This window comes from Pseudochaenichthys georgianus, chromosome 4 (assembly GCF_902827115.2).
Source record: "Pseudochaenichthys georgianus chromosome 4, fPseGeo1.2, whole genome shotgun sequence".
Taxonomy (NCBI): domain Eukaryota; kingdom Metazoa; phylum Chordata; class Actinopteri; order Perciformes; family Channichthyidae; genus Pseudochaenichthys; species Pseudochaenichthys georgianus.
This window is the reverse complement of record NC_047506.1, coordinates 8,602,859-8,614,984: the sequence shown is the minus strand read 5'-3', so window position 1 is coordinate 8,614,984 and position 12,126 is coordinate 8,602,859. Positions and strand designations below refer to the sequence as shown.

General features: G+C 42.4%; 1 protein-coding gene across 3 annotated transcripts in view; it reads right to left on the bottom strand.

Moving 5' to 3' along the window:
* Nucleotides 1–12,126, bottom strand: part of ncanb (neurocan b) — a 188,328-nt gene that overhangs the window by 123,455 nt on the left and 52,747 nt on the right. The window contains exon 1 of one of the 3 annotated variants that reach the window (XM_034080378.2): nt 7,718–7,805. The exons of the other annotated variants lie outside the window; for them this stretch is intronic. The gene's annotated coding sequence lies outside the window, so the exon portion shown is untranslated. Of the gene's footprint in view, nt 1–7,717; nt 7,806–12,126 lie in introns of those variants that run through there. 3 annotated transcript variants of the gene reach the window in all.

Below are 12,126 nucleotides of genomic sequence, written 5' to 3'. Positions count from 1 at the left end.
CGTTGTTGGATTTTTGTTTTGGTGTTTAGGGACGTCTAGAATCCGTCCCTTGAGGAGGGGGTTCTGTCACGATTATCATGTCATGTCACATTTCTATGTCTAGGTTTGGGTGTTTTTGCTGTTCTCCCCGTCATGTTTTCCTCCTGGGTTATTGTCTGGTCCCTCTCTCTGTGTTTTTCCTCCTGTCGCTAGTTTCCCTGGTGTGTCTAGTTATCTGATTGTGTTCACCTGTGGCCCTTGTGTTTCTCCTTCCCTGCCCGGCTGTTTCTCGTCTTGTGATTACCCCTCCCTGTATTTAGTCTAGTCTCTTCCTGTGTTCAGTGTTGGTGCTTCTTTTGTTTGTGACCTAGTTCACCGTAGAGTGTTTTGTCTGTCCAAGTATAATTAAGTCCTTGAAATAAAGGTGTTATCAAGTGCTATCTGCGTTTGGGTCCTACCTGCTTCACTCTGCGTATCACTATCTGCTTCAGTGTGCACAGTATGTGAATGAGGTTTACCTGTAAAGCCTAATCTGATCCTTCTCTAACCTTATCAGTTACTACTGAAAATTCCAGCCAAAAATGTCAGTACTTTAAATCAAATATGCCTCAAAGCCCAGCATCAATGCATGGGTCTTCAAACAGCTCACCGCTTTTTAGCCACTTAAAGGTGGGGTAGGTGAGAAACCGGCTCGAGATACACTTGTTATATTCCATGGAATGCTCTTAACATCCCGATAGCAATGAATATCTTAAGTGCTTTGACAAAAAATCCATTAAAAAATGTCATCTGTGGAAGCCGTAGAACTGTAAAAAGCACGACCAATCATTTTAGCCGGCCCGGCTAAAATAACTGGATGGCCTACCTGCCTGTCAGCCTTCCATCTGTGCACAAACTTATCTCGTGCCCTCATTGGTCATGTGCGCGTTCGTGTGTGTTGGAGGAGGGGCTCTGTAAGGAAGTGGCAGATTTTTCCCGGCTGTGTATTTTCAAATTCTAGCGCACTCTAGCTGGTTTCTCCAAAATTACCTACCCCACCTTTAAGCATTGTGTGATAGCAGCGACTTTCTGTCAGTTAGTGCAAGATTTTGGTCCAGGTGGATATATTTCAGTAACTGTTAGACAGACTAGCAGGCAATTTAGTCCAGACACTCTCCAGAGGATGACTTCTACTGACTCTGGCTAGCCCCTGACCGTTTTCTCATGTGCAAACATTAGGATGACATTTGTGGTTTTGAGTGAAGCAAGACAGGATGAATAGAAGAGGGAAAAGAATGAAAGTATATAAAGAAGCTCTCCCCAAGAGGGCGGCCCAGTTAAAAGGTGGAGAAAATGTGCTGATTGATTTATTTTCAATTGTGTCAGTTCCCACTGCACAATTTGTGTGTGTCCTGCTCCCTTACTGTGTGTTTGAATGCATGTTAAAACGCTACAGGGACCACTCCTCATGTCTGTAATGAAATGGCAATATTTTTCAAGCGGTCAAATACACACCGCAGAATGAGTCACTCAACCTTTCTGTCCTTCATTCATTCATTGTCCTCCCCCCTTCTCTTTCTCCTCTTCCTCCCCCTCAGTACGACCACCTGCCAGGTTTCAGATGAACATTTCAGTTCTTCATTTATTATTCCTCATTTTGTATCCCTAGCTGTATGGTTAACTTGACTTTTGACGCAGACGTATGGATTGCTGTCATTGCTCCTGCAGCTGTTATGCCATTACAGTTGGTACAGTTAAGGGTTTGAGTGCCTCTTCACTGATAGCTTAACATCAGCCCTCCCATCCTATCTTCTCCTCCCAACAGACGCATGGACACACACACCCTCACATACCCTCTTCTTCCCCTTGCCCCAGTATCATCATCTTAGACAAGCGCTACTTGTCTAACTCCCCCGAAGACTGATCTATGTTGCTCTGCATCGCAGCATCGAAAGGATTTGTGCTCTGAAATGGCCTCTCGTTTCCCACTCGAGAGTATTTCAGCCCGCCAAGTGAGGTGACCTGAAGCAAAATGCATGAGGCTTTCAAAAACAGTGGGATAAGAGGAGAGGAGAGGAGAGGAGAGGAGAGGAGAGGAGAAGAGAAGAATAACAAGGAAAGTGATGTGGATTGGAAAAAATGTCCTTTATCCATTTTTGATTTCTTCTGAGAAAAAAGGCATACTAAAGGAATGGTTCTACATTTCTGGATAAAACTCTTGTGAGGCTGAAATGGAACGTTTTTTTGTATCAGTCTCATGTCGGTCCATCAACGATGACATGTCCCTAAACAAAATACACGTAATTGCACCTGTTTAGGTCACTGGTTGTGATTTTAGAAAAGAACAGAACAAGGTGGGCTGTTTTCACCTATGTCCAGTCTATATGCTAGGTATGCTAGATTTAGCTTCATATTTATTAAACAATCATGAGGGTTTTATCAATCTTTTCATCAAATTCTGAGCAAGAAAGTAAATAAGCATATTTCAAGAAAAGTTGAACTGTTTTCTTATGTTTCCAAGGTTACAGGTTACTGTTAACAAATCAAACTTCCCTAATACCAGTTGCATAGAATCATTATTTCTAATGATAACAGTTTATTTGTCACAATTCAGATCTTGTTGGATTACCATTTCCAGTTTTATGGCACTTCAAATACTTTAGTGCCAACATGTTAAAAAGGACAATTATGTGAGTTACACTTGTTGACCACAAACTAGTGATCTAAAGACAGCTTGTATCCCACATAATCTGCAATAGGAACAGGTGAACAGGAACATGTATTCACTTTTGAAATTGTTTAACTTGAGAGCAGTGGCATTGTATTTTTCTCTCACACTGTCAAAGGAACGCTGCCGGGAAGATAAACTAGCAAAATGGACTGCAGCATAACACAGTGAAGGATTGTGAGCTCCAAGCGATGGATGGATGGAGGTGAGGAGAAATACAAAACAAAACAAATAAAGGAAAAGGCTCAAAATGGGTGAGTAACCGGGAAATGATGAGGTGATGCGATGTGGAAAATAAGTCAAGAGGAGGTGATGGAAAGAGTAAAGATGCACTTTGTGATTCAGCGGGAGGTGTGTTAAACCTGACGTATTGACACATTCATGCTTACACACACACACACACACACACACACACACACACAACACACACACACACACACACACACACACACACACACACACACACACACACACACACACACACACACACACACACACACACACACACACACACACACACACACACACACACACACACACACACACACACACACACACACACACACACACACACACACACACACACACACACACACACACACACACACACACACAGAGCTCCTCTCTGTATCGTCTTGTTTCTGAGAGGTAACAGACCTGGCATCGGGGTCTTTCAGTGACTCAGGGCTCAGATTCTCCGGCGAAGTGATGATGAAAATGGAGCCAACCTCTCTGTCTTTCTGTGTGTTTTGTGTCTGTATGCGGAAACCCTCAGGTTACATCTGCCAGGTATTTTATGCAGCCAACTTCTGAGCGTGCATGATGACTATAGCTCACACACACACACACACACACACACACACACACACACACACACACACACACACACACACACACACACACACACACACACACACACACACACACACACACACACACACACACACACACACACACACACACACACACACACACACACACACACACACACACACACACACACACACACACACACACACACACACACACACACACACACACACACACACACCCTTTATAAAAAGCTATCTCTTTTTGCTCCCTGCTGTCACCCTCTTTGCTTTATCCCCCTTGAGGATGCAGCACTCATTTCTGTTTACCACCCACTCATGCATGTGCCCCTCCCTCTCAAACTCACACACACACACACACACACACACACACACACACACACACACACACACACACACACACACACACACACACACACACACACACACACACACACACACACACACACACACACACACACACACACACACACACACACACACACACACAACAAATACTCTGTACTAGTAAACAAACAAACTGCAATTTCCTAACCACTTTGCCGAGAGCTTGCTATAAACAAAAAGATGTATTCTCCGGCTAAGAAGCATCAATAATGTTTAATCTCCTTGCTAGTTCCTTGCAAGGTTCCACCTGGATAAGCACCATTTGGGTGACATTAAGCTGCTTATGTTGCAAATAGAAAGATAGTGCCACAAATGAAAGCAAACAAGCTCTACAATCACAGTGGCATTTATATCACCTATCCCCCTTTCACTCTTTCTGTCCACTTTATTTGGACAAATGTTCGTTTTTGTTCCTTCGCTGGTGTTGCAATTTGCAACTAAATCAAATGAAATCAATTGGAGATCCCCTTTTGAAAGCCTTCATTATATTATAAAGGAGGCCAGGTGATAAAAAACGAAACAAAAAACATTGTTCTCCTTCTCTGTGCTAATGAATGTAAACTAGCGAGGGCCCCAATGCCAGTGCTATATCAAATCTGCATTTAGATGGAAATATTATCACAAGCTTAACCCCACAGAGGCTGTCTTTTGTGTGGATGTCTATCTGTGTTTCATATTGCTTTGTGTCACCCTTTTCTAAAACAGAGATCACCAGGGTGATTCAAAAAGGGAGGAACTGCTGGAGCAAAACGTCAGTACAAAAGAACAGTGCTAAGAGAAAAAGCGAATATGTGCTCATTGGATAGTGAAATCTAAGCAAGTCTTACGGGTCCTTTTTAAATGTTAACAAGCTATCTTTTATTGACCTTGTGCTGTGTCTGTGTCTGGCTGTGTGAGTGTTGAGAAGGGCAGACTATGAGTGGACACACTTTCAACTCCTGCTATATCCAGTGTCTTTCACATAGAGCCTCGTCTCGTCTCTTTTTGTTCTGCTGGTTCACACAGTGGCATCGACTGTACGTGATCCATCCGTTGGCCCATCTGTCTTTGCTTTAGAGGTGCTCTCAAATGATTAACACAGTCGGAGAGCCTTTACTGTGCCTGGCACAGAGCTGCACACAGGCACAGGGTGGGCGGTAATGGCATTTTCACTGTAATGGAACACAATTGCAAACATCTTTCCTTGTTCTCTCCCTCGTTTTCATATTCTGTCGCCCTCTTTCTCTTCCCCAGGTGCCCGCGATGGGTTATTCTAATGATAAAGGCCTCTTATTTGTCAATTTGCCCTCATCAGACCTGTCAAACTGCCAGTCAAGAGCTACCGGGTCTGATGGAGTGCATCCTCTCCTGTCGGAGCCACTCCACTCCTGCTGCCTGTACGTCAGCTGATTATCTGTGTGTGTGTGTTTGTAGGTCATAAATCATGACAGATGAGGTGTCTGACAGAGGCTTGCTGTAGCTGATCACTATGTTAAGAAATGACAGCTGATACAAGACAAACTGTAGGTGGGTTAAGAGGATTTTGCTATTCAAGAGTTGTTTTTTAATCTAAAGAACGATAGATGCTGTTTGATGAATAAGGGAAATGCAGGGGAAGATGAGTGCATTGACTCGAAAGAGATGCTTTAACAGTTCAATCATTTTTGTATAAAAGTTTCCATAAAATAGCTAAGAGAAGGTAACGGTTAGGCTGAGTAGTCTCCAATTGTGAAACAACTATTAGCAGCTCCTTTATATTAGATGACATCCGTACAGTATAACAAAAGCAAACAATTAGGCTGTTAGAAGTAACACTTTAATTTAATTTCTATTAACAACTCATTCATCAGAAACACCACTTTCAAAATGTTCAGAGGTGGAGTTGTTTTAACTTCATATTGGGTATTTTAATCAATACAAATATGTTTTTATATGACCAGTAGGTATTTTGTGTGTACAATCTGCCATGTCACAAGCAACTACTGCAGTACAGAAACTACAGCTGTCAAATCAATGATGTAAAATAACTAAACTAAAATTGTACTTCAGTAAATAGACCTTGTCATGCTTCTTACTTCTGTCATTAAATGAAATAACAAGTGTCTGGATTTCCCATCCTTCTAACCATGTTTGTAATGCAAGTTAGTAGTCTTATTCTATCATTTAAAGAAATAGAAGAAAACCCGTTATTTTTCCCCGGTACAAACACATTGCATTTTTGTTATGGAGAGGTGTCAGAGCAGTTTTCCAGCACCAGGGAGCCGTTGGATGCTCAGTGCCTCGATCAAGGACATCTCGCTAGTGCCCACGCTCCAAGTTCACAAATCCACATAATCCCTACAGACTGAGCTACTGCCATCCCTAAGGAAATATTACAAACCAAAGATGAAAGGAAGTTGCTGTTAAACTACTTTTCCAACAATATTTCGGGGAAATCTCGGAAGCAGTTGAATCATTTGATGCCATCTGATATGAATAAAAACCACAAAGAACAGTAAGTGTGGGTTTGTTTGCGTTCGGAGCAGAGGGTCTGACAAATTGCTTGCTTTCTTTATTGTTTTGTTGGGATGGGGAAAATGCCTCCATTAAACAAGACATGGATGATGCACAAAGACATGGTGGCGGCCGCTTTCAAACTCAGATGTTCTTTTTCATTTAGAAAGAGCATGCTGAGACTCCCTTGACCAAGCCCAATAAATAACCATGGCAACAGAGGCACCACAAATTGAAGAAATGGGGAAAAGGCTTCTGATCGGGGAAGAAAACACACACACAATCTCACACACACACACACACACACACACACACACACACACACACACACACACACACACACAACACTTTAAAATAGGCTTTAGGGGCGGCGTCTTCAAAGAGCAGATCAGAGACTATGCACTGTATAATGTAAAATGAATGAGGGGGATAGTTTCCCCTTCTTTCTCCACTGTGTTTGATCAGTGTTTCCCTGCTGTGGAGACACTTCTGCCCCACAAGCAGTGCACACACTGTCAAATATGCAAAGATACACACTCTCCTAAATTAGGATAAAAAGTTACAGTTGTGCACACACCAAGATAGTCCCCACTGAAGTGTTTCTGTGACTGTGTGTGTGCGTTTGACACACTCGTGTTGGCTGACTGGGCACAGCAGGTCTGCCAGGCGGACATCACGCAGAGTTTGGAATTGATGCCGTCATGCTGACATTCACTCGCAGACAATATTTCCCCCAAAGCTCCCTTTCACTCCGAGCAGCTCCTTCTCTATTGTGCTCTATCCCTCATCTCAATGCATTCCGTTCTTTCCTTGTTTCGTTTACCTCTCATCTTCCTCTTTTTCCCAGGGTTCCCTTGCGTACATTTAATAAACCTCAAAGACGTTAACAAATAAAACTATGCATTTATTGACCTGCTTGCAACTGCAGAATCACGCTTCTTATGCTGAGCTACAGTAGCTGTAACATCATGAAGCACTGTAGATGTGGTTTAATGTGGGTTATATTTCCTGTTTATGGACTAGCTGTAGGAATTAGTGCAGGAAAAATGTCAGCCATCTAAACCTTCCCGTAATTGTTTGCCAAATGAGAATCACTGCATCAACAACATGTGACGCTTTGGGTGCAAGTTTCAAAACCGAGACATAGGTTAAAGTCTAGCCACTGAATCTCATCACAATGTAAATTCAAAAACGGTGTTTCTCGAAGCTTTATTAATCTACTTTATAACGGAAATCAATATATAAAAACTTATATATTACTATCAATGTTTTTTCTTTCAGCAAAAGGCTTATACTAAAAACGAAATCAACATAAGGGGTCACAGTAACATCTGCGCTTCACCTGGCTCTTTGATGTAGCTGTTTTCCCAATTTCTCAATTTCTTTACACTTGCTTCACACTGCAATCATCCCTTTCGACCCAAACTGCCTCCTCTTGTCTCTCCGTCCTCTCTTGATGACAAATACTAGCCATCCCCCTGCAGCTCTTTGTGTCTGAGCTGACTCCTGCACCCGGCCATGTCAGGCTTCACAGGAACTCCCCGCAGGCTGCTGCCGTGACTAATTCTGCAGCGTCTAAAGATACATTTATCTTGTGTGGCACAGCGCCACCATTTTTAAATTCATAAACAGAGATACACACACAGGAGTGCTTGTAGAAAAGTGCATCACTATCATCAAAACACACACACACACACACACACACACACACACACACACACACACACACACACACACACACACACACACACACACACACACACACACACACACACACACACACACACACACACACACACACACACACACACACACACACACACACACACGAGCAAAAAACTCATCCCTAATCTGTCCTCCTCCACCTCATCCCACCCTCTTTCCAATCTGTGGGCTGTCAAGCAAAGTGTCACAGGGTAAGCATTAGTGCCAATCCGCCCTGTAGTCCTTTACCTCCCATTGACTATATCTAGAGTCACTCAGCCGAGAAACACAAAATGAAGGAATGGAGAGAACGGCAGCAAGAACAGCAGACATTATGCCCTCAAACACTCTCCTGAAGCAGAGGCAGGGAAGGTCTATTTACATGACATATCCCCTTATTAGGCTCCTCAGAGATGCTGTGTGTGTGTGTGTGTGTGTGTGTGTGTGTGTGTGTGTGTGTGTGTGTGTGTGTGTGTGTGTGTGTGTGTGTGTGTGTGTGTGTGTGTGTGTGTGTGTGTGTGTGTGTGTGTGTGTGTGTGTGTGTGTGTGTGTGTGTGTGTGTGTGTGTGTGTGTGTGTGTGTGTGGGAGCTATAGTCATCATGCACGCTCAGAAGTTGGCTGCATAAAATACCTGGCAGATGTAACCTGAGGGTTTCCGCATACAGACACAAAACACACAGAAAGACAGAGAGGTTGGCTCCATTTTCATCATCACTTCGCCGGAGAATCTGAGCCCTGAGTCACTGAAAGACCCCGATGCCAGGTCTGTTACCTCTCAGAAACAAGACGATACAGAGAGGAGCAGACGGTTAGGGAGGCCACAAAGAACAAACAGAAGGTTGTCCAACAAACACACAAACACAGGCTTATATCCACAGATGAAAAGGCAGAAGAATATGAGGAGAGTAGAAAAGGCTACATAAGATTCAGGGATGTGAATTCTTGTATTGCATACATTTCCCTACTGAGTTTTGTAAAATAGACCAAAAAAACTACCAAATAGAAAGATACGGAGGTCGTTGAGCGACACATACAGATTACCAAGTCCTGTAAATCAATGTATGACCCTATCGTCTTAACCCCTCTCTTTTAATGAAGCCCCTTCCATCTTCCCCAGTCCTACTGTCCTTCTCTCAGCTAAATTGTGGGTTTAAAAAGGTCAGTAAAATGATTGTCCAAACAGATGCAGAATGTCACATCTCTCCCCAGAGTTTGGATAACTTGCTGAAATATAATGACAGGATTAAGATCCTAAAGTCCAGCTTATCAGCCAAATCAAAGTGATTTTTAATGAGCACTGCAAAATATACATTAGAAATAAATGTATTTATATGTTATGAAATTGAAAATGTATTTCCCTGGCTAAGAGGATGAATGTTAGCCTTGGGAGATCTCAGATTAGTTATTTGTCTTTATACTCGTGTTTTCGACTATTTTTGGAAGTGCTGTTGGGGAAATTACGAGATAAGTGGAAGAGTAAATGGGCTGGTGGATAAGCTGTGAAGGTCTGACAAGTTGTAAGATATGAGCACTGTTAAAGAGAGAAACAGAAAGAAATGACAAACGGACGGACTAAGGAATTGTCAACACGACTGAGAAGATCTAACAAGTTATTCTCACAACATTAGCTACTGCTGCGGGCTAGGCTGGCTCGGTGTTGCATTCATTCTGCTAAACTGGCTTTCACTCACTCAGGAATATAGTTTTGTTCCCCTCTATTGGACCATGTAGTGTTGGCAAGTGTTACATATAATATTGCCAGTGAGAAAGACAGAATCTGGCATGAGGAATGTTTACAGAAGTGTGGTAATTGCAGTGTTAGAAGAAGATCCTTTACTTTAGTAAGTACCACAATTAAATAGTAAAAAATACTTATTACAAGTAAAATACCTGCATTTTATATCCTACTAAAAATACTAGTATTATCCGCTCATTTAGCAGATACATTGCCACTGTGTCTAATGTATCTATTTTATATACAGTTAGAAAGTTGACTGCAGTGGTTCCCAGAATAGGGATCATGGACTTTTGGACTTTTATTATGTAATGTTTATGCTCTTTGCCTCAAACATTTATTTAAATGAAACCAGATTTGAGAGGTTCAGTGGTGAGATATCTTTGGTATGTTATCTTGTTGTATCATACGTTTCTGATGTAATAGTTTAATATGAAAAGTAGTAACTTCACCTGGCAAATTAATGTTGTGGATTAAAATGTACAATATTTCCTGAAATTGGCAAAATATGGCAATACTGCAGTTCAAGTACATACAAAATGTACACATGTGTAGTGATTCAGTAGATGAACTTCACAGTTTGTTGTCAATATTGTAATGAAAAAGACATGAGCGTTAGAACATACTGTACAGCAAGATCAGGATCTTTCTCACAACATCATCAACACTAGTGTTAATTTCGTCAGCTATTTTTTTATTTAGTTTTAGTCTTAGCCCTGTGTTAAATTTTCTTTTTAGTTTTAGTCATATTTAGTCACCTTCATCCTGTTTTTATTTAGTCAAGTTTTAGTCGACTAAAAGTCTGAGCATTTTAGTCTTATTTTAGTCGACTAAAACAGTAAACATTTTAGTCAAGATTTAGTCGACTAAAAGTCTGAGCATTTTAGTCAAAGAAAACTGTTGAGTCTTTTTTAGTCATCAGATTATATAGAACATTTCAGTCAAACTAGTCTAGCCAAAACCAATAATTTGTCATTTTAGTATATATAAATAAATAAGATTATATCTTGTCCTTATTTGATGAAAAACACAGGTTGAATGATTAAGAATGCAGCTTTGCAGAGAATATCTGGTCTGGTGAGGTGTGTGGTGTTCTCATTCATAACACTCCGTTCGATGTCTCACTATTGCGGCTTTCACACCAGCGCTTTTCAGTTTCTAGCTCCGAGCGGGAGCTTTTCTGGTTCAGCTCCAGTTTCCCTTTTCAGCTCCCGCTCTGTGCACACCGCCCACTGGCGCCCCAGAGCTGCCCTTGCTGCGTCATGACGTCACCGTTTACATCGCTGATTTGCCCACCACCGGCAGCCATTACGGCAGCTCACAACAACAACAACAACAACAACGTCGGGTCGATGATCGTGTTGCTTTTAATCACACGAAGCCAGAATAAATTGAATAACGACTTCTCCAACCTTATACTTTTCTCCAGAGTGCCGTGGTTCATTGTTTATTAATGTGTTTCTGCAGCATTTACCGACCGCTGCAGTGCTGCTCTTCCACAGGAGTTTATTCTCCCGTTAGCTCCCACTGCAGCGGCCGCTCTAAAGTATTCACTGTCCGACTCACACAAGCAGCTGATGCATATCCCCAGTGCCCTTAGCCTAAGTGAATGTGTGTCAGTCTGAATTGACACTGTTTGGTATCACAACGCTGTTATGAAAGTTTCTCTGGTATCAAACGGGTGATGTTAGCATAGCAACCGAAGCTAAACTGACTACTTGCATCCGATAGCTGCAATAATACAAAACAACACGTCTGCCTCTCTCCACAATGATCGATAACAGCGAACGGATGGTCAAAGTAAGGCACGAACAGAATCACACGAAGCCTGGTTAGTGTTGCCTGACTTTATAAAGTGTGTTTATAGGCACTACTGCTTGTAGGCAGGCATAACAGTCGACCCATGGGAGGTGGGTTTAGTTTCCTGCACGCCTCGACGTAAGAGACGTAAGCGACGTCGCTCTTAGCTCCAAAGCTCTTGCCTCTGGACCGACAATTTTCTGGAGCTGGAAATGAAGCGGATTCCGGAGCTAAGAGCCGGCGCAGCTCCGGTGTGAACTGGAAAACCCGGCGCTTTTCAGGCTCTAGCTCCGAGCCGGAGCTGAAAAGGCGCTGGTGTGAAAGGGGCATATGGGATGCGCAGGGTTGGGAGGGTTACTTTGTAAATGTAATCAGTTACTGATTACTGATTACATGGCTCTGAAAGTAAACTCGGACTTCATTTTAAGGACATTTCGGCCAGGGGTGTAGAGCTATATTTGTTTAAGCACCGGATTGGCAAAACAGGAGTGTGTGCACCAGTCTGCCTTGA